The 20,462-nt window shown below is 47.9% G+C and overlaps 1 long non-coding RNA gene across 2 annotated transcripts in view; it reads right to left on the bottom strand.

The window, feature by feature from the left end:
* The window catches only part of LOC139753701 (uncharacterized), a 376,193-nt gene that overhangs the window by 323,640 nt on the left and 32,091 nt on the right, over window positions 1-20,462 (bottom strand). The window lies entirely within an intron of this gene.

The following is a 20,462-nucleotide window of genomic DNA, read 5'->3' as shown; positions in this document are numbered from 1 at the left end:
TTGTCGTTCAAGTTTTGCGGTCCAGAGTGTAAAAGGATTTTACAGCCTGGCGGCTCGGGGGTGTCAGAGGTGATGCTCGGTACGTAGGTCAACGGCGACTTGAATAGGCAGGGCTAGCTAGTGGAAGGAGACATATTGTTTTTGCTCTCTTCTCTCTCTCTCTCTCTCTCTCTCTCTCTCTCTCTCTCTCTCTCTCTCTCTCTCTCTCTCTCTTATCTACGTCCTTCACAAAGTTTCATAGAGGTGAAGAGGTAGTAGTGGAGGGGGAGCTGTCAGTGATAAGTCATTGTACCACTGGAGGTGTACTCTCGTCGAAAAAACACTTCTGACCCCCAAAGGAGTCCAGTTCTTCCCTGGTACCGCTTGTAGCGCAGTTTGAAGTTGCGAGGACCCCTGGGATCCTTTGGGTTACATAATGATAATAATGATCATATATATATCATCTGTCTGGGATTCGAACCCGGTTCCGCAAGATTTATGGGTAGCAATAAATGTCTTTTGTCTAGAGTATGTGAGTGTGTGTGTGTGTGTGTGGTCTGTATACGTGCTGAATACCATGTCTTTATATAGAGATGAAGGTTAATATTTCAGTGCCTCTTTCGGATCCGAATCGCAGAATTCAAATCTCAAAATAGCCCACCAACTTGTGTAGCTCCTCCTCCCGCCGCACCCCACTCTCTCTCTCTCTCTCTCTCTCTCTCTCTCTCTCTCTCTCTCTCTCTCTCTCTCTCTCTCTCTCTCTCTCCCTTCCTTCCCTTCTCGCTGACCTACTACTCTTGTGTGTTCAGAATTCAGACCGTTCCAGCTGGGTCGACGGGAGGCGACCATAGCCCTTCATCAACACCCCCCACCCGGCACCAGAAGTGTGACGCCCAGGAACCCACTCCGCCTCCTCTGCTGTGTATAGAGGCGAAGCAATATACGTGTGTGTGTGTGTGTGTGTGTGTGTGTGTGTGTGTGTGTTTGTGTGTGTGTGTGTGTGTGTGTGTGTGTGTGTGTGTGTGTGTGTGTGTGGAGGGGGGGATGATGATGATGATGATGATGGGAACAGCTGTCTTGTCCTGTCTTCTTCATTCATGAGTCGTCTTAACACTTTAGTATCACGCTCCCCACCACCACCCCTCTCCCCCTCCCCCTCGAGGTGGTATTCAGCAATGACCTCAGGGTAGTTCGTCACAAGACACTCGTCTGCACCGGCCGACTGAGTGGCCTCGCGTACCTGGACCCAGGCGAGCGACGGGAGTAAATCGTGATTCGCCGACAGCGCCTGAATAGAATCGACTCGGGATTCATTCTCTCTGATGTTACAGGAAGCTCTGCTAATGGCGTGCAGAAGCTTTAAACCAATACTCAGACATAAGCCCTCCCCAAACACACAGGCACACACACACACACACACACACACACACACACACACACACACACACTGCAGCAATAGAGGATATTTCCTCTCTCTCTCTCTCTCTCTCTCTCTCTCTCTCTCTCTCTCTCTCTCTCTCTCTCTCTCTCTCTCTCTCTCTCTCTCACACACACACACACACACACACACACAGCCAACACTTTCCAGCAACACACACTCAGGTCTGTGGTCGTCACATTACTGCCTCTTGAATAGGTTTGAAGTCTAGTCACACAGCCTCCGGGTCTGGGGCCCAGACACCCACAGACTCCACCACAGTCTGTACACCACAGAGCCCTCCTGTGTGAGGCGGTCTGCTTCCTGCAGCCACGTATGATAATGTTTCGCCTTTCTTGTCTGCGACTCTTTTCCTTCACAATATCTTCCCACCTCACTCTTTTCTCCCCATCTTTATTACCCTCGGCCATTCATCCGTTGCTGGGGGGGGGGGGGGGGGCCGCTTGTTGTCCCTTCACAAGCTATTTTCCAAAAGTTTTTTTTTTTTTCTTTACAGACGAGGGGGAAAAAAGCGACAGAACTCAGATCCGATCATCCCTCATGTTCCTGAATATCTTTTCTCGAGCCCATCTTTTTCCCCAAAGGAAATTATATAATATTTTTTTTTCTCTCTCTCTCTTTCCCTCTGCAGAGGATGAGGCGCTGGAGAAACAGTTCTATCTATCGTGAGCCGTTATGTAAGGTGTTCCTTCGCTACTGTCTCTAGCCACTTTGGATGTCGTGACACCTCCTGAGCCCTGCTATTGTCTCCCCAGCCATCCTGGGCCGCCATTGTGGACCAGTCCATTGAGAACGAGGAATGGCTTTTATTGGAGGGTGTCTCAGGGGTGCGGCGGGGCGCGCGCGCGGGCGCGAGTGGGGCCTCCTCAGGGGCATCAGTCTTGCTCACGTGCATAATCTGTCCCTCCAGAGAGGCCCCTCACAGCCATCAGTCTCCCTTATGTACACGGCTTCAACATCGAGCTCCCCCTCTGGAGGGCATCAATCCCTCTTTCTCGCCCTTGCGTAACCTCTGCTCCGAAAGGTCGCGTGGCAGCGTCATGTGAGGGAGGAGGGAGGAGGAAGGTATGGCAAGCTATCACTCTCCCTTAAGGTCATAATGTTGCTCTCTGGTGAGGTAGGGGGAGAAGGATGCTGGGTTCTAATGCTCCCTTACGTCCTCGCGTAACGCAAAACTGTGCGGGATGTGCTTAAGGGCGTCCTTTTATTTCCCCCCCCCCCCCCCGTGACCACATCATGTGAATCTGACTTGGTTTCGTGGAAAGCAGTAGGTGTGAGGCATCAGCCACGTACCTCTAACTCTGGGGGGGGGGGGGTGGCTTCGTGTTAAGGGGAGTGTGGACCATCACGGGTAGGGAGGGGGAGTGTGGACCATCACGGGTAGGGAGGGGGAGTGTGGACCATCACGGGTAGGGAGGGGGAGTGTGGACCATCACGGGTAGGGAGGGGGAGTGTGGACCATCACGGGTAAGGAGGGGGAGTGTGGACCATCACGGGTAGGGAGGGGGAGTGTGGACCATCACGGGTAAGGAGGGGGAGTGTGGACCATCACGGGTAGGGAGGGGGAGTGTGGACCATCACAGTTAGGGAGGGGTAGTGTGGACCATCACGGGTAGGGAGGGGGAGTGTGGACCATCACGGGTAGGGAGGGGGAGTGTGGACCATCACGGTTAGGGAGGGGGAGTGTGGACCATCACGGTTAGGGAGGGGGAGTGTGGACCATCACGGTTAGGGAGGGGGAGTGTGGACCATCACGGTTAGGGAGGGGGAGTGTGGACCATCACGGTTAGGGAGGGGTAGTGTGGACCATCAACAAACTCCGAGTCTATGTCAGCTGGCTGGCTGGCTGGTGGAGTTCTGCTACCTAAAGTTGGACGGTTCTCAAGTGTCGTCATAGTTTGCCTACAATCGGCACCTCGTTTTCTTTCTTACTGCCTATAATCGGTATCTCGTTTTCTTTCTTACGGCCTTCAAACGGTATCTCGTTTTCTTTCTTACGGCCTACAAACGGTATCTCCGTTTTCTTTCTTACTGCCTACAATCGGTATCTCGTTTTCTTGCTTACTGCCTCCGAACGATACCTCGTTTTCTTAAAGTGAGGATGTTCGACTAACGCCTGCTCTGGTATGGCTGGCTTGGTCAACAAACTCTGGCATGCCCATTATAAACTCAGTCTAGACACCGGGAGACTAATTGCTGGTGTATGAATATTCACATGGGCCTTTATCATGGCCCAGCTTCAGAATGCAAACAAACCTCTACTTGTGTGTATATATATATCCGAGGAGTTTTGGGAAGGAAAATGGGATATCTGAGTTAATTTCAAAGAAACTGAGTTGCTACCGCTTTCAGTCTCGGACTGCGGGACCGACTCACCGAACCGCTCAGGGTTCACGAGTCTCGGATAGTTCAGGAGAACACCATGAATTTGTATGTTTCTATGAAATACGTTGTAACTGGAGTAAAAAAAAAAAAAAAAAAAAAAAAAAAAACAGGCATTCTTTCGACGTAATCATCTAAATTTTCGTTTTAATTAACATTTGAAATGAAACATTACCTAGAGACACGATAATAATAATAATAATAATAATAATAATACACATATGAAAAATAAAAGACATTCTAAATTTCAACAACAATAATAAAAAACGTAAATATTCACTTCTAGTACCAATAAATTTCATTTGAATCAAAGCACACGTAATGAGACGCCTCGACCCACTTACCTCCCGAGTCTCGAGGCTTCGTTCACTGTCTCATCCACAAGACCCGACCACTGTGAACGTTCACCACGGAATCAACAACATCGTTCACACACTCTAAAATATCACCACTTCCGACGTGGAGGCTATAAGAGTGTCAGCCATTGTGTCTGTGAACCACTGGTGTTATATAAACGTTGCTGACAACGTATCGCTGAGACAACACTCCTCGCAAACGCAACGAAAACCAGTTGTATGATCACAGACACGCTGACTACATCCACCACATGCCAGCGCTCTGGGTCAACTAAAATCAAGGAGCGTCTAAGTTACGTCTTACATATCAAGGACCGCTTATAAGTTACGTCTTACATATCAAGAAACGTTTATAAGTTACGTCTTACATATCAAGAAACGTTTATAAGTTACGTCTTACATATCAAGGAACGTTTATAAGTTACGTCTTACACATCAAGGAACGTTTACAAGTTACCTCTTACATATCAAGAAACGTTTATAAAAGTATACAGAGTCATGAAATTTAACTGTCCCACATTTGTTACGCCAATAAAGCATTCAAAGCTTTATCTGGAGTCTAGTTCAGTTCCTAACTCGACGAAATTCAGCTAATGTATGTTTATCATCTGTTGTGTTATTTTGTGTTTGACTTCGCACTCTCAGCAACGGAGACTGCCGTATATATATATATATATATATATATATATATATATATATATATATATATATATATATATATATATATATATATATATATATATGTTTCCTTGCGCTACCCCGCAAACGCGAGAGACAGCGACAAAGCAAAATAAAAAAATAATATAAAAAAAAAAAAATATATATATATATATATATATATATATATATATATATATATATATGGATGAGCCTTGTATTGGTACACACATGGATGACCCTCGCATTGGTACAGACATGGATGAGCCTTGTATTGGTACAGACATGGATGACCCTAGTATTGGTACACACATGGATAACCCTCGCATTCGTAGACATGGATGACCCCTGTACTGGTACAGACATGGATGACCCTAGTATCGGTACAGACATCGAGGCCTCGACCTTTGTGTGGGTACAGACATGAAGGCCTCGATCACTGTAGTGAGTCAGACATCGAGCGGCAGACGCAAAAAAAAAAAAAAAAAAAAGCGTTCTGCGAGTTCAAATTTATAGCTTTGGGTCCCTTTTTTTTCTACCCCCCTTCCGCAAAATATTCGTTCCATTTACTGGTAGCGACTTGGCACGCCTTTATGACGACAGTGTTGTAACGAACAGCTGATAGCAAGTCATCAGCTTCACTGTCCCATCGAGAGACCGACTCAGTTGCTCTGAGAATAAGAAACTTGAGACTCATTCATGAGCTGGCACGGCTGATCATACTGACTGGAGACTTTCTTTATTAATATATGAATCTAAGATATAAATAAAATCATATATCGACGTATTTACGACGCTACTTATACGTTATTGTGAGGACTTAAGTAGGCTCGTCTGGGTCCGTATGTGGCCGAGGTTTGGACAATAAATTGAATTTCGGATCGTTGTTAGTGACAGGGGGTTATGGAGGACCTTCCTCCGGCTTCTCCGAAATGATAATAGATGCAGAAAGCGGTGGCCTTACGACGGGGAGGTATGGCGTGTAGTGTACAGCCAGCAGCAGGGGACGGAGGCATAAGTAATGTGGAGAATTTGCGGAGCGAAGCATAAGTAATGTGGAAGCTTCGACCCTTGTGTTCGTACAAACATTGAAGCCTCGACCCTTCCCATGGGACAGGATACGTCAGGAGGGGCAATAAAGGTGCTTTTCACTAGCTGGTGAGGGCAATACAGACATTATGGTACAGCTGGTGGAGGAATACGAGTACTGTGGAGCAGGGAGACAGAACAGTGTAAACAATGTGGGAGCATCATCCCCCACTCTGCACACACAGATTGCCTCTCCTCATTCACCAGGAAATTCCCCCACTTCGATATTCTTCGAAATCCTTCAGGGATGAATGGACCATAGTCTGAAAACATCCGCTCATTAGGGAGAGAAATTATCGTACTTTCTCAAATATAATGATCGTACTTCAGTGGTTAAGTTATCGCACTCATCAGGGACAGTGATCGTACTTCACAGGTTAAAATATCGTACTGATCAGATATAGTGATCGTGCTCCAGTTGCTAACTTACCGCACTTATATAAAGTGACGATATTTCAGTGGTTTAATCATCATACTTATCAGGTATACTGATCATACTACTGAGATTATCGTAAGGCTATCACACAGGTATACTAATCATACTACTGAGGTTATCTTAAGGTTATCACTGTAACAAATAACTGACTGGATTCTCTTGTTACTGGTGGGGTTGAGAGCCCAAAGGGGCTCTCGCGCCTAAGGCACTATGTAGGTGAGGTTGTGGAGATCCTACGCCTCACGCTCAGGACCTGCCCCTCTGACGGTGAGGGGAGGAGGAGGGGAGGGGATCACGCAGCCACTCCGCTAGTACAAGGGAGCGCCGCTCTGGGGGTTGTCGGAGGTGAGGCGGATCTGCCCTGGGAGGAGGAACCTTGCCTACAATTACCATGAGCTTTAAAGTCTCTCTCTCTCTCTCTCTCTCTCTCTCTCTCTCTCTCTCTCTCTCTCTCTCTCTCTCTCTCTCTCTCTCTCTCTCTCTCTCACACACACACACACACACACACACACACACAAACTCGCTGGTTCTGACGGTGGTACCGTGCGGACTCCTGGTACTGAGCTCGTACCGTCTGCCGGTGCATTGAGGGAGGAGGCTCCCGCCCGCTCCATGGGAGAATAACACCTTTTGAAGTCCGATCTGAGAGGTGGATGAGGACGGACGGTCAGTGAATAACATTTGCTGTGCGTGTGAATAATGATGATAATAATCTTGACGAGAGGAAGCCCGGCCGTGTTCTTGGTTCACTCACTGTCAATGTCCGAACTCTGCCTCAAGCAGGACATCCCCAGCACAATTTACTGAATACCTCTCTCTCTCTCTCTCTCTCTCTCTCTCTCTCTCTCTCTCTCTCTCTCTCTCTCTCTCTCTCTCTCTCTCTCTCTCTCCTCTACGGGATTTTCTCATCTGTTTATCTGGGGTTTTGTCTTATCTTCTGAGGGAGTGATTCAGTTTCCACGGGACCGTTCGGTTTCGTGCAGTTGTTTCTTTCGCAATGCATCGCGTCTAGGGGCAACCCTATGGCGGGCGAGGAGAGGTGGAGGGCTGTAACATAACAGTCATGCGGTGATTTCAGCCGAGGCTGATTGTCGAACGCATTCACACCGACACGAGGAAGGTGGTGTTCGGTTGTCTTGAGGAGCGAGAGAAAAGAGAGATGGATCTTAAACAGTCACGTCTGCTCGCGACTATGTTAATGGAGGATGGTGTGGTGTACAGTGTTTCTGAGGAACCATGAAGCTTGTGGAAGGTTGAAGACGCTGCCAAGCCTCGGGGGTCAGTCGTCTAGCAGGACAACCCAAGGGTCAGGTTGGCATACAATTTTTGAGGGTTCAGATGAGAGGACTGGGTGTGGCTCGGCACCAGAGCGGTACGATCTTGGATGGTTGGCCACCAGAGACGGTAGGATCGTGGATGGTTGGCCACCGAGACGGTAAGATCGTGGATGGTTGGCCAACAGAGACGGTAGGATCGAGTATAGCTGGCCAGCAGAGACGGCAGGATTGAGTATATATGGCCAACAGAGACGGTAGGATCGATTATAGTTGGCCAGCAGAGACGGTAGGATCGAGTTTAGCTGGCCAACAGAGACGGTAGGATCGATTATAGTTGGCCAGCAGAGACGGTAGCATCGAGTATAGCTGGCCAGCAGAGACGGTAGGATCGAGTATAGCTGGCTAGCAGAGACGGTAGGATCGAGTATAGCTGGCTAGCAGAGACGGTAGGAATCATATGCAACTCTACGAAGTGGTGGATGGGTGGGAACCACGGATGGCTGTAGGGGGACCACGACGTGATCGCGAGACGTCGATCATGGTGGCAGGGGATCGTCAAAGGGGGATCGTCCCGGTGATGGCAATTCACAGGGATCGTCAAAATTTGTCGAATATCCCATATGGTGGGAGGGAACGTGATGGGTCGGTCGTGGGGCTCAGAGAGAGATGGTCGGAGGTTGGAGTTTTTTTTCGTTAAGGTATAAGGCAGCTCGAATACCTACACCCACACCATTACTTCTGGGCGAGGATGAACGGCTGTCACTACGAGCAGGGAGACCCTACTGGAGACACGATGACGCACAGGTACAAGCACGAGAGATATTGCTACGTCCAAGGGTCAAGCTGAACAAATATTTCCTACCTCTCTTACTCGCTCGTTATATATAAATATATATATATATATATATATATATATATATATATATATATATATATATATATATATATATATATATATATATATATATATATATATATATATATATATATATATATATATATATATATATATATATATATATATCCTGTTTCCCTCCTTGTTTGAGGAGCTTTGGTAATGGCGATTTGACCACTGGGGTAAAATCTTTAAAGGAAACATAATAATGGTGTGCGTCATTACAGTTGGTGAGAGAGAGAGAGAGAGAGAGAGAGAGAGAGTGTGTGTGTGTTTGTGCGTACGGTCTGCTGGCCAAGGGTAATCCCCTCCACTCTGTAAAGGTCACAACCTGGACCACATCAAAGTATCCCAAAATTAAGGTAATCTGGGTTCAGGAACACTTCTCCCCTTTGGTGTAAAGGACCAAGTTTGCCTTTGATGCATTGTTTCAATTCACACACACACACACACACACACACACACACACACACACACACACACACACACATATATATATATATATATATATATATATATATATATATATATATATATATATATATATATATATATATATATATTTTCAATTTGCTTTGTCGCTGTCTCCCGCGTTAGCGAGGTAGCGCAAGGAAACAAATGGTCGCCACCTTTCTGGTCATATTCACGATCTTCTTTGAATATTTCCACTTGCGTGAAATATCATCTTGTGGCCTATATGCACCTTTCCCTGCGTAGGCTTAGGTCCTCCTGAAGTACCTGCTGGAGCCCTTAGCGAGTGATGTGGCCCGCAGGACTTGGGTAAAGCACCACCTTCAACAAGTTTTTATCTTTTCCTTGGTCACTCGTTGAAATAATATCCCTAATCTTACTTTCCTGGTATATGTCCATACATCTTTTTTAGCCAAGGTCTATCAGTACCCTGTCTATCTATACAGTTCAAATCTATCCGTCTGCTATCATCAACTTCGCTCTCATGTCCATGGAGTGGATCAAGTGCCACACACACACACACACACACACACACACACACACACACACACACACACACACACACACACAACTTCCGAGGGGATCAGATTTTACAATGCCTGTGCCTCACCTGAGCCCCTGCAGGGCGGCACTGAGCAGGGACACAGGCGGAGCTGTATGTGTGTTTACGTAGAAAAAAAATAAAAAAAAAGACTTTCTCACAGAGACGAACCTAACCTCACCTCACCTCCCTCAGTGCTGCCTTCCCCACCACCTCACCACCATTACCTCCGGTGCCAGCAACGCTACTCTGGGCAGTTTCTCTCTCTCTCTCTCTCTCTCTCTCTCTCTCTCTCTCTCTCTCTCTCTCTCTCTCTCTCTCTCTCTCTCTCTCTCGGTGACTGCTGACCGTTCGCATCACCCAGGTGAATAATGCCGTCTCCAGCCGTTCTCTCATATACATTTATGCAAATTTACGAAAACCCTTTTTCACACACTTTCTCTCTCTCTCTCTCTCTCTCTCTCTCTCTCTCTCTCTCTCTCTCTCTCTCTCTCTCTCACACACACGCGCGCGCGCGCGCGAGAGAGAGAGAGAGAGAGAGAGAGAGAGAGAGAGAGAGAGAGAGAGAGAGAGAGAGAGAGAGAGAGAGAACACATTTCATAACATTTCCTGGGACATGTCTTCCCTGGGTTCCAGCGACTCAGAAAATAGCACTGATCAGGTCATATTGCGCCATGTGAAAGCCCAATTTAATGCCGTAGGGTTCCAGATTGCATTATCATGCCTCAGATCACTGCAAAGCGTTTCAGAATACATTTTTCCTCAACATATTTTATTCCATTATGATATTTTTTTTCTCTCTCTCTCTTTTTGGGAATGAAAATCAAATTTACGTCTCTTCCAATATATACATATATTTTTTCCCTTTCCAAGTTATTCTTTTTCTCTAACACATTTTCTTTTGATGAGCGGTGCAAGGGTCATCATGATAAGCAACGGAGATGTGATGATGATCATAATGCCATTACCATTAATGACAGTTATGATAACACTAATGATGATCACAATACCTGGTCCAGGATTGGTCCTACAACCAACAACACCAGGATACTCCCTACAACCCAGGAATGGTATCCAATAACCTGGGACGTTTACATTATCAATTCACAACATCATAGCAGGGACCCCGCGTGCTGAAGGCCCTAATGGACGGTGTATTACTGCAGCAGATCATAACGTTAAAGTCATTGTAAAACTCCAAACACATCAGCATGGACCCGCCGCTATTGCGAAAAGTTCGCTAGACCTTAGCTTGGGATATGCCTTGTACAGGCCCTTGTCTTTTTTTAGCCTTGTACGGACCATTGCCCTTAGCCTTGTACGGACCCTTATCTTTTTTAGCCTGTTACGAACCATTGCCCTTAGCCTTGTTCGGGCCCTTATCTTTTTTTAGCCTGGTACGGACCATTGCCCTTAGCCTTGTACGGGCCCTTCTCTTTTTTAGCCTGGTACGGACCACTGCCCTTCGCCCTGTACGGGCCCTTGTGATTAGCGTGACATGGGCCTTTATCTAGTGATGGCCCGGCTGACCTGCACCCGTTGACCTCCACCTGCTGACTACCAGCTAACCCCCACCAGCTGTCCTGCGTTAGCTGGCCCTCCACCAGCTGACCTCCACGGTCTGACCTGCTGTCTGAGCTGCAGGTCAGCATCCTACAGCAAAATTTCCGACCTTCAGAACTGCTCAGTGCACAAATAAACTCCATAACACTCCCTTACGACAGACATGACAGAACCTTCACGACAGACATGACAGACATGACACAAGCCTCAAGGCAGCAGACCTGAGGTAACGGAGGGGTATTATCCATTACGACCAAACTAACTCACCAAACGAGATCACTTGTCGAGCAAAGTTGAGTTTTGATTGGTGGGGAAAGTGGCACAGAACAATCCACCACTGGACGCCACGATCTTTAAAGGTGTCCAACAATACACCCTCGACGGCAGACAATCATTTCCCTCCTACAGAAGGTCAGGCAGTGACCTCTCCTTGCCCCAGATAACTGCCACAGAACCCTACCTACCACAAACTGTACATAAAACTGGACCATATCATTCTTATCTCTGTGGAGAGGTAACGAACCGAAATCATAGGTAAGTAATTGCCACGAAGGTTCGTTATCAACGTGCGTACAGGAACTACAGTCAATGACTCCCTAACCCCTACAACTGGACTTCACCCAACCACTGCAACTGGACTGCCCGACCACTACAATTGGACTGCCCAACCACTGCAACTGAACTGCCCAACCACTGCAACTGAACTGCCCAACCACTGCAACTGGACTGCCCAACCACTGCAACTGGACTGCCCAACCACTGCAACTGGACTGCCCAACCACTGCAACTGGACTGCCCAACTATTACAACTGGACTACCTGATCAAATGGAAGAGTCAGGCCATGAGGACCAAAGTGCGCCAACACACTGCCATTAACACCCCCCCCCCCCCCCCCCAGGGCCAGAGGGCGAGGAGGCCGACCATAACAATTACATGGGATCAACGAAACGAAACGAACACTTGCCTCCGCCGGGGGTTTGGGAGCAGTTTCCCTCCACAGATGGGGGGCGGCGGCTGCAGCGCCCCTGATAACGCGTTATATAACATTATCGAAAACGGAAGGAGAACAGAATCTGCTGATGCTTTCAGATACAAGGGCGATTTTATGTTTGTCCAATGTCGTATTTCAACCTTTATCTATCGTATTATCTTTATTCAAAAATATACGTGTATATATATCTACATGTATGAAAAGATACATGCATTTCTACGTATGTATGTATGTACTATGGCACAGTGGTGATGGCAACAGCGATAGACCCTGGTGGTCTACGTCAGAGCCATGACACGGCGGGAACGGCAACAGTGACGGACCATGGTGGCCTTCGTCAGGCCCATGACACGGGGGGGTAACCGTAACAGCAATCAGTAGCAGACCCCCAGCTCCCCCAGAGACCATCCTCAGTTATCCAAATTCTCTCCAACCTCGCCAGACCTTCTTTAAGCCCCCTCCTCAACGCTTCCAGACCCACTCCAATCTTTCCAGTACCTCTTCAACTTCTCCAAAACCCTGTCCAGTCCCTTCCACGCCCACCCCAATCCCACCAGACCCTCTCCATGCTCTCCAAATTCTCTCCAGCCCCTCCCCCACCTTCTCCAGTTCCTCCAAACTCTTTCCAGTCCCATCCCACCTTCTCTAGCCCCTCCAAACTCTCTCCAGCTCCTCCCCACCCACCCTCTCCAGCACCTGCAAACTCTCTCCAGTCCCACTAGACCCTCTCCCGCTCCTCCAGACCCTCTCCGGCCCTGCTAGACCCCCTGCAGTCCCACTAGACTTCCCGTCTCCACTTCCGGACCCACGACACTCCCACCTCCCCAGACCCACCACCACCACCACCACCACCCTCTGGCTTTCCAGCGAGGATCAGTTACCCTCAGACGTGTCTTATGGCAGGTGAAGTGTCCCCCTCTCGTCGAGTACCCGAGGCGGGTGGCCGTCCGCAGACACTGCGCCTCAGTAGAGGGATAGGGTACACCAAGGTCCTCCAGAGGAGGGTGGACGAACCTCTTTCATGTTGCACCTACTGGCTCCCACTGGCTGGGGTGGGTACGTGCATCACTCTGCCCTTCCCTGCACGGTAGACCCAGACGCTGTGTGCGGTTGCAAAGGCTTTGTTAAGAGGGAGGACCCAAGCTATTCAAGGTACTGGTGGCGACTCGAGACATTCTGAACAAAGACGTTCAGTGTTTGTTTCTTTAAGAGGAAAATGATACTGGTTAGCTCTCCACACACACACATACACACACACACACACATACACACACACACACACACACACACACACACACACACACACACACACACACACACACACACAACACCATTAACGACCCTAGTTACGGATCAATACCAACCAATTTACCATGAACGAAACTACGTCATTCGTGCAAATCAGCCTGGCTTCGAACCGCGTCCCGTCCTCCACCACTACTCTCTCACTAGTGCCCCACCTCCCTCCACGCTGCTACACTCCATCAAGCTCCTCTGTCTCAGTCTGGACCATAAACTACGACACCATATCATCAGGTCCTCCAGCTATCGCCTCTACGTTCTTCGTAAACTGGAAGGGACACGTTAGCACCCTCATCACAACCTCCAGCTACTGTATACGAATACGTTAGCACCATCATCACAACCTCCAGCTACTGTATACGAATACGTTACCACCATCATTAAACTCCTCCAGCTACTGTCTAAGCATGCGTTTGCCCCATCATTAAACTCCTCCAGCTACTGTCTCTACGAAAGGTCTCTGTACACTCAACACACTTGGATACGCTGCCCATCAACTCAAGGACCAACTACACACCTTTTACCCTTCATAGACTCACCTCTGCCTTCCGCCCAGCCTGGTCTTTCTCCTTACCCACCACACAACAGGGGCTACTAGAAAAGGAGCAGGAAAGACTGTACAAGATCCTGATGGACACCACCTGTTCCATCCATCACCTAAACCTCATCAACGACAGTTCGGGAAGAGGTTACTGCAACATTCTGGCCATCAATCACCTCCTGCCACCTGATATCCCTTCGTCCGGAGTTGGCAGTCCGGCAGCACGAGAGGTATCGAACCCAGCCGACCTCGCACAGACCGCGACAACAGCAACAGCCCCATCACCACCATTGTAAACATCGTCAATACATCAGTAAAGTGCCACACCACTGGTGGCGTACAGACTGTCTGCTGAACCAAGACCCCAATCCCCCTCCATTTTTTTCCTTTTTTAGCCCAACTGTATATAATCTATGTATTTTCTCTGTATCCTCTGGGTCTCTGGCAGTAATAAATTGCTGGTAATCACACACACACAGAAACACACACACACACACACACACACACACACACACACACACACATACACACACACATACATACACACACACACACACACACACACACATACACATACACACACACACACACACACACACACACACACACACACATACACACGTACTCCATACCATACATACATACTTTCCACGTACTCTTTTGTTTCTTTGTTTGACAAAAAAAAGTACTCATGTATATTCTCTCTCCCTCTCTCTCTCTCTCTCTCTCTCTCTCTCTCTCTCTCTCTCTCTCTCTCTCTCTCTCTCTCTCTCTCTCTCCACAAGAAGGAGGCCCGGAATACATGGGCTCGAGGGCTGAACAACACCATTTGCATGATATTGTACCATATGCAATATTTACAATGCCTGCCAGGTATTTGCATAATACATATTACACACCAACCAGCAGACCAGGATGTGTGGCTGCTGTCACAGCTGGTCACTGCCAGCAAGTGAGACAGACACTGGTATCTGCTGGTGCTGGTCACTGTCAGCAAGTGAGACAGACACTGGGATCTGCTGGTGCAGGTCACTGCCAGCAAGTGGGACAGACACTGGGATCTGCTGGTGCTGGTCACTGCCAGCAAGTGGGACAGACACTGGGATCTGCTGGTGCTGGTCACTGCCAGCAAGTGAGACAGACACTGGGATGTGCTGGTGCTGGTCACTGCCAGCAAGTGAGACAGACACTGGGATCTGCTGGTCACTGCTGCTCTGTACCAGAATGTGAGACATACAAGCAACTGGTCGATCCTGCACGACCTAAGGAACGTCACCTCACTCAAGACTGGCGGAGGATGAAAAAAAAAAGGAGTGAGTGGGTGGAGCAAACTTTGTAATGGAAGCATCAATGCGAGGCAGGATACACACCATATACAAAAAGGTGCATCGTACAAAAGAGTCGAGAGAGAGAGAGAGAGAGAAAGTCGATCAAGTCAAGGAGAGGACTGTCGGATGCAACCGGTTCGAATCCTATGGAGCGACGGGGGAGAGGGTGCGTCAGATTCAATCCCATCATAGTGAGGAACCCGCAAACCGTGTTCCGAAGGAAGGCGCGTCTGACACGCTCGTAGTTCGTCTCCTGGGAGTCATTCGGGAGTCATGAAAGACTATGGGCGAAGGAAACATCGTCGAGGAGAATTCGAGACGGTGAATTTGAAAACCTGAAACAGTAGCAATTCGAGGGAGGTGGCAGACAGCACCGGACACACACACACACACACACACACACACACACACACACACACACAACAATCACATCCAGAAGGAGGTTCACGTGCGAGCAACTCCAGACACGAAACATCCAGCAACTTTCGTTGGGTCGCAAATCCAAAACACAACAGCATCAGCGAGGCACACCGCCACCAATCCTTCCTTGTCACACGGTACAGATGGCTCTGAACCTTCAGCTTCGGGCGGGTTCCTGTTTCCAGTGTAACTACCTTCTTTGACAATTTCGTTCCTGTAAATATTTTGTCCCAATTGTAACTGTTCAAGTTATCAATAATTAAACTGTCGTGTACTGTTTGAACGAGCCGCCTCTCTATAACGTACTCTTCATCAAATTCTAGAAATGATGCGCGTGGGTAATTCTGAACGCCGGTGACATTCCTTACAGTACGGGGAATATATACGCGTATAGATAGTTTATATGTCTGTATGTATGATATATACATCTAAACTATCCTCTACCGCTCTCATGCCGCCTCACCACCAGGTCGCTTACCACTCACTCACTCATAAAAGAACGATGTAAAAAAGAAAATAATAACACGACATGTATAGGTTTTTATCTTTTCCCTGTCATTAATCCAGCTGTCACTCTGTACAGGACGACACATGAGCTCCTCCCTCCCGTCGCCGGTCAGCTGTGGGACAGCTGATTGCCACATCCACACACCCGCTGGGCAGAGGCTCCCTCCACTTAGAATGTGTATGGTAATGTTTATACTTCGGGAAGACTAACACGTAAGTGGAGGGGGGGGTGTCCTAGAATCCTCTCTCTCTCTCTCTCTCTCTCTCTCTCTCTCTCTCTCTCTCTCTCTCTCTCTCTCTCTCTCTCTCTCTCTCTCCCATCCACCTTACTATCTCCTGACCCCACACGTCCACCTCCCCCAGTGGCATCAGCCTCCTGTCTCACCTCTACCGGTGGCTTACGATGCGGCATCGTACTGGAAGGCTTCTAGCCCAACCGCCATGAAGACAACACAGTGCATCCACACCCATCTGTCCCGGGTCATTCCCCTCCATCCAAGGCTCTGCCCAGAACTCGAAACTCTACAGTAATCAAGATTTCCTCATATACGTACATTCTTGAGGGCCGCGTTCACATACCCCCAAGATATCTGAAGCGACATTTGGTGTTCAGGTATCAGAGACACAGCTGACCTCTCCTGTGAAGGTATTGATGCATTCGGTCGTGATGTTTGAAGTATCTACGTAGAGCTGTCACCGTGATAATGGGCGCTATCGGACTACGCCTCGCTCGAGGTAACACGGCGAGCGAATGGTCGGTCGCCATTGGCGGGACCGTACCGATTGGGAGTACAGTCTCGTCAAAGAACTTCTCGCTCCAAAGGAGTCTACATCTCCCTGCTACTGGAAGTAGCGTAATCGTGTGATACAGAGCCTTTAGGAAAAGGCCTCGGGGTGACACCAAGACTCTCTCGCAGGAGCTGGTCCTGTGGTAAATGTTAATGAAAAATGAAGTCATAAATATACACTGGCTGTCGTGTGACAAACTGCGACTGAAAATTTCGCTGGTGAGTTGAGGAGGGAATACTGATGACCCGCTAATGTCTGCAGGTCAAGAACATAGATTTTCTGGATATATATATATATATATACTGAGGAGGACGGCTGTATGCCCGTTGAATATGACGGGGTTCGATCCTTGAGCATGACGGTACGACACTTGAGCACGACGGTACGATCCTTGAGCACGACGGTACGGCCCTTGAGCACGACGGTGCGACCCTTAAGCACGAAGCTCAGATTACACCAGCCAGACCTTCAATTACCCACCCCGGATCTTCCCCGTGTTGTACACGAGAGGCTGGGGTGTTGTGCGTCGCGAGCCAGCCTCGGGGGACGGAGAGAGGTAAAGTACTCACGGTACTAGAATTGATGACCTCGGTCGGCTGGTGGTCGAGCCCATCCACATTCATACCAGCATCTCGGTAACACGTCAACACCTTCATTTCGAATGCATAAAGTCCTTGATTACAGTGAGGTAAGCTTGTTTCTAATGGACATTAAAGTAAGCTAGCTTCTAATGGACATTAAAGTAAGCTTGTCCTCGAATGGAATTTTCACTTTACTTACTCAAAATGTGTTATGAGAGAGGCAAAATGTGTTATGAGAGAGGCAATGGGCTAGTGAAGAGAGGCAATGATGGGGGACAAATTTGTAGTAGGATGCAAATGCTGGTCAGAATATATATATATATATATATATATATATATATATATATATATATATATATATATATATATATATATATATATATATATATATATGCGAGTGTGGACGTGTATGTATATACATGTATATGTGGGTGGGTTGGGCCATTCTTTCGTCTGTTTCCTTGCGCTACCTCGCTGACGCGGGAAACAGCGACAAAGTATAATAAATAAATAAATATATACATGGTGGGGGTAGAGAACTGTGGTGGTGGGAGGGAGAGAGACACGGGCCGGTAAACACACAGTTGATTACCTCCTAACATATAACGAGACAGTAATTAATGCAGTTCCCCTGGTGTGTTAACATCAAACTAACCTTCTCTCTCTCTCTCTCTCTCTCTCTCTCTCTCTCTCTCTCTCTCTCTCTCTCTCTCTCTCTCTCTCTCTCTCTCTCTCTCAAATGAACGAAACTCGGAATCTTTCTATCCTTCAGAAATCCAAGTAATTCCTTCATGTTCAGTGCCTACTTCCATTTTTCAGACCACACTCTGAAATTCACGGTGACGATCGACTGAATAGATATTGTGACATAAAAGGAAAACTTAATAAACATGAAACGAGCCGGATTTTTTTAACTTTTTTTTGAGAGTTATTTCCAGTTCAGACTTCGCCTGGCACCCCTGGTTAAAGGGGCTGGGGGAGGATGTCTGCGCCCAGGGATGACATGGGCTTTAAGGTTATGAAATGGTCGGAGGAAACCTACAGGAAAACCATATCATCTTCCTCCATGTCGTCGTTCCTCTGAATCAGTGATTTGCAGCGTTGAATCCTCGTCGATTCTAAAGTCTCAGGTGTTGAAGGAGTTACCAACGTCCGCTCTCATCTTGCTCCGGCAACCATGGCAGCCTTGCTGTTCTGTACGTGTGTGTGTTGTGTGTGTGTGTGTATGTGTGTGTGTGTGTGTGTGTGTGTGTGTGTGTGTGTGTGTTTTGTGTTGTGTTGTGTTGTGTTGTGTAGTGTTGAGTTGTGTTGTGTTGTGTGTGTGTGTGTGTGTGTGTGTGTGTGTGTGTGTGTGTGTGTGTGTGTGTGTGTGTCAGGACGGTACAGAAGCCACCTCCTTCTCTATTTGTACAACGTCCTCTAACATCAGCTCCCTGCCCAGTCTGACCTATTCTTTCTACCTCCATATAACTCCCCTCCCATCCAGAGACACTGTCCAGCCACTGACCATGCCTATTATCCTTATCTTTTTTCATATTTTTCGCAGCCAATCGATTTAGTTATGTATAAGGCAGATCTACCAAACACTTAACATCTACGTGTTTTTTATCAATCTTTTGTGGCAAAAGAATTGATCCCATATTTACCGATGCGGGATGAAGTCTACCACTAATGTATGACTGGACAGGTCATGCAGGAGGGTGAAAGACATGCACGGGATAGAGTGAACTGGAACGACGTGGTATACTAGGGTCGACGTGCTGTCAACAGACTGAACCATGGCATATGAAGCGTCCGGGGTAAACCATGGAAAGATCTCCGGATCCCGGTTGTGGACTGGGAATAGTAGTTTCGATGCATTACACATGACAGTTAGAGAATAGCTGCGATCGGCTGAGGCCTTTCTTCCTCTGTTCCTGGCGCTACCTCACTAACGCGGGACACAGCGATCATGAAAATAAAAAACAAAGGTAAACCAGTGCGTTTACTGCAGTGTAATGTATTGCTGTTCCGAGTATAGACAACAGGCATTGTGCTGGAGTGAAAGAATTCATTATAACCTCTCCCACTTCATGTCCACGCCCATGCTGTTGTCCGAACCCACATGGATCACGATGTGCGACCGTGCACATTGCTACACATATGTATGTGGAATGTCTCTTACCGTCGCAGTATGATTCATTAGGACACGACTCGGGATGGGAACAAAAACACAGGCGCTTTACTGTCATGGATTTCTCCATAAACTTACTTCGAGTTATTCTGGTGTGTCAATACGTCCCTCTGGCAGAGCATCTCACACATGACTTTAAGGAAGGGAAAAAAAAAAAAAAACGTATTGGAGGCAAGACCAAAATACGAGTCCTGGGGAAGTCCTCTCTCTCTCTCTCTCTCTCTCTCTCTCTCTCTCTCTCTGATCAATTGAATTCAGCCGCTGGAGTGCTGCTGCTGCTGCTGCTGCCGTGATATTTGCATTTCTCTCAGAATATTGCCGGCACAGCCGGTAACTGTGGCCACCTGTGAAAGTGCCACTAGCTGTGGCCACCTGTGACAGTGGTAGCAACTGTGGCCACCTGTGACAGTGCCGGTAACTGTGGCCACCTGTGACAGTGGTAGCAACTGTGGCCACCTGTGACAGTGCCAGTAACTGTGGCCACCTGTGACAGTGCCGGTAACTGTGGCCACCTGTGACAGTGGTAGCAACTGTGGCCACCTGTGACAGTGCCAGTAACTGTGGCCACCTGTGACAGTGCCAGTAACTAAGGCCACCTGTGACAGTGCCGGTAACTGTGGCCACCTGTGACAGTGCTGGTAACTGTGGCCACTTCCTGAACATCACATATCGTAGATGATTAATTCTTTACGGCGAAGTACGTACGTCACGAGATGGCTGGCCGGTCAACCAACCACCAGGTTCC

This window comes from Panulirus ornatus, chromosome 15 (genome assembly GCF_036320965.1).
Source record: "Panulirus ornatus isolate Po-2019 chromosome 15, ASM3632096v1, whole genome shotgun sequence".
In the NCBI taxonomy this organism is placed as follows: Eukaryota; Metazoa; Arthropoda; class Malacostraca; order Decapoda; family Palinuridae; genus Panulirus; species Panulirus ornatus.
This window is presented reverse-complemented; position numbering and strand designations above follow the sequence as displayed.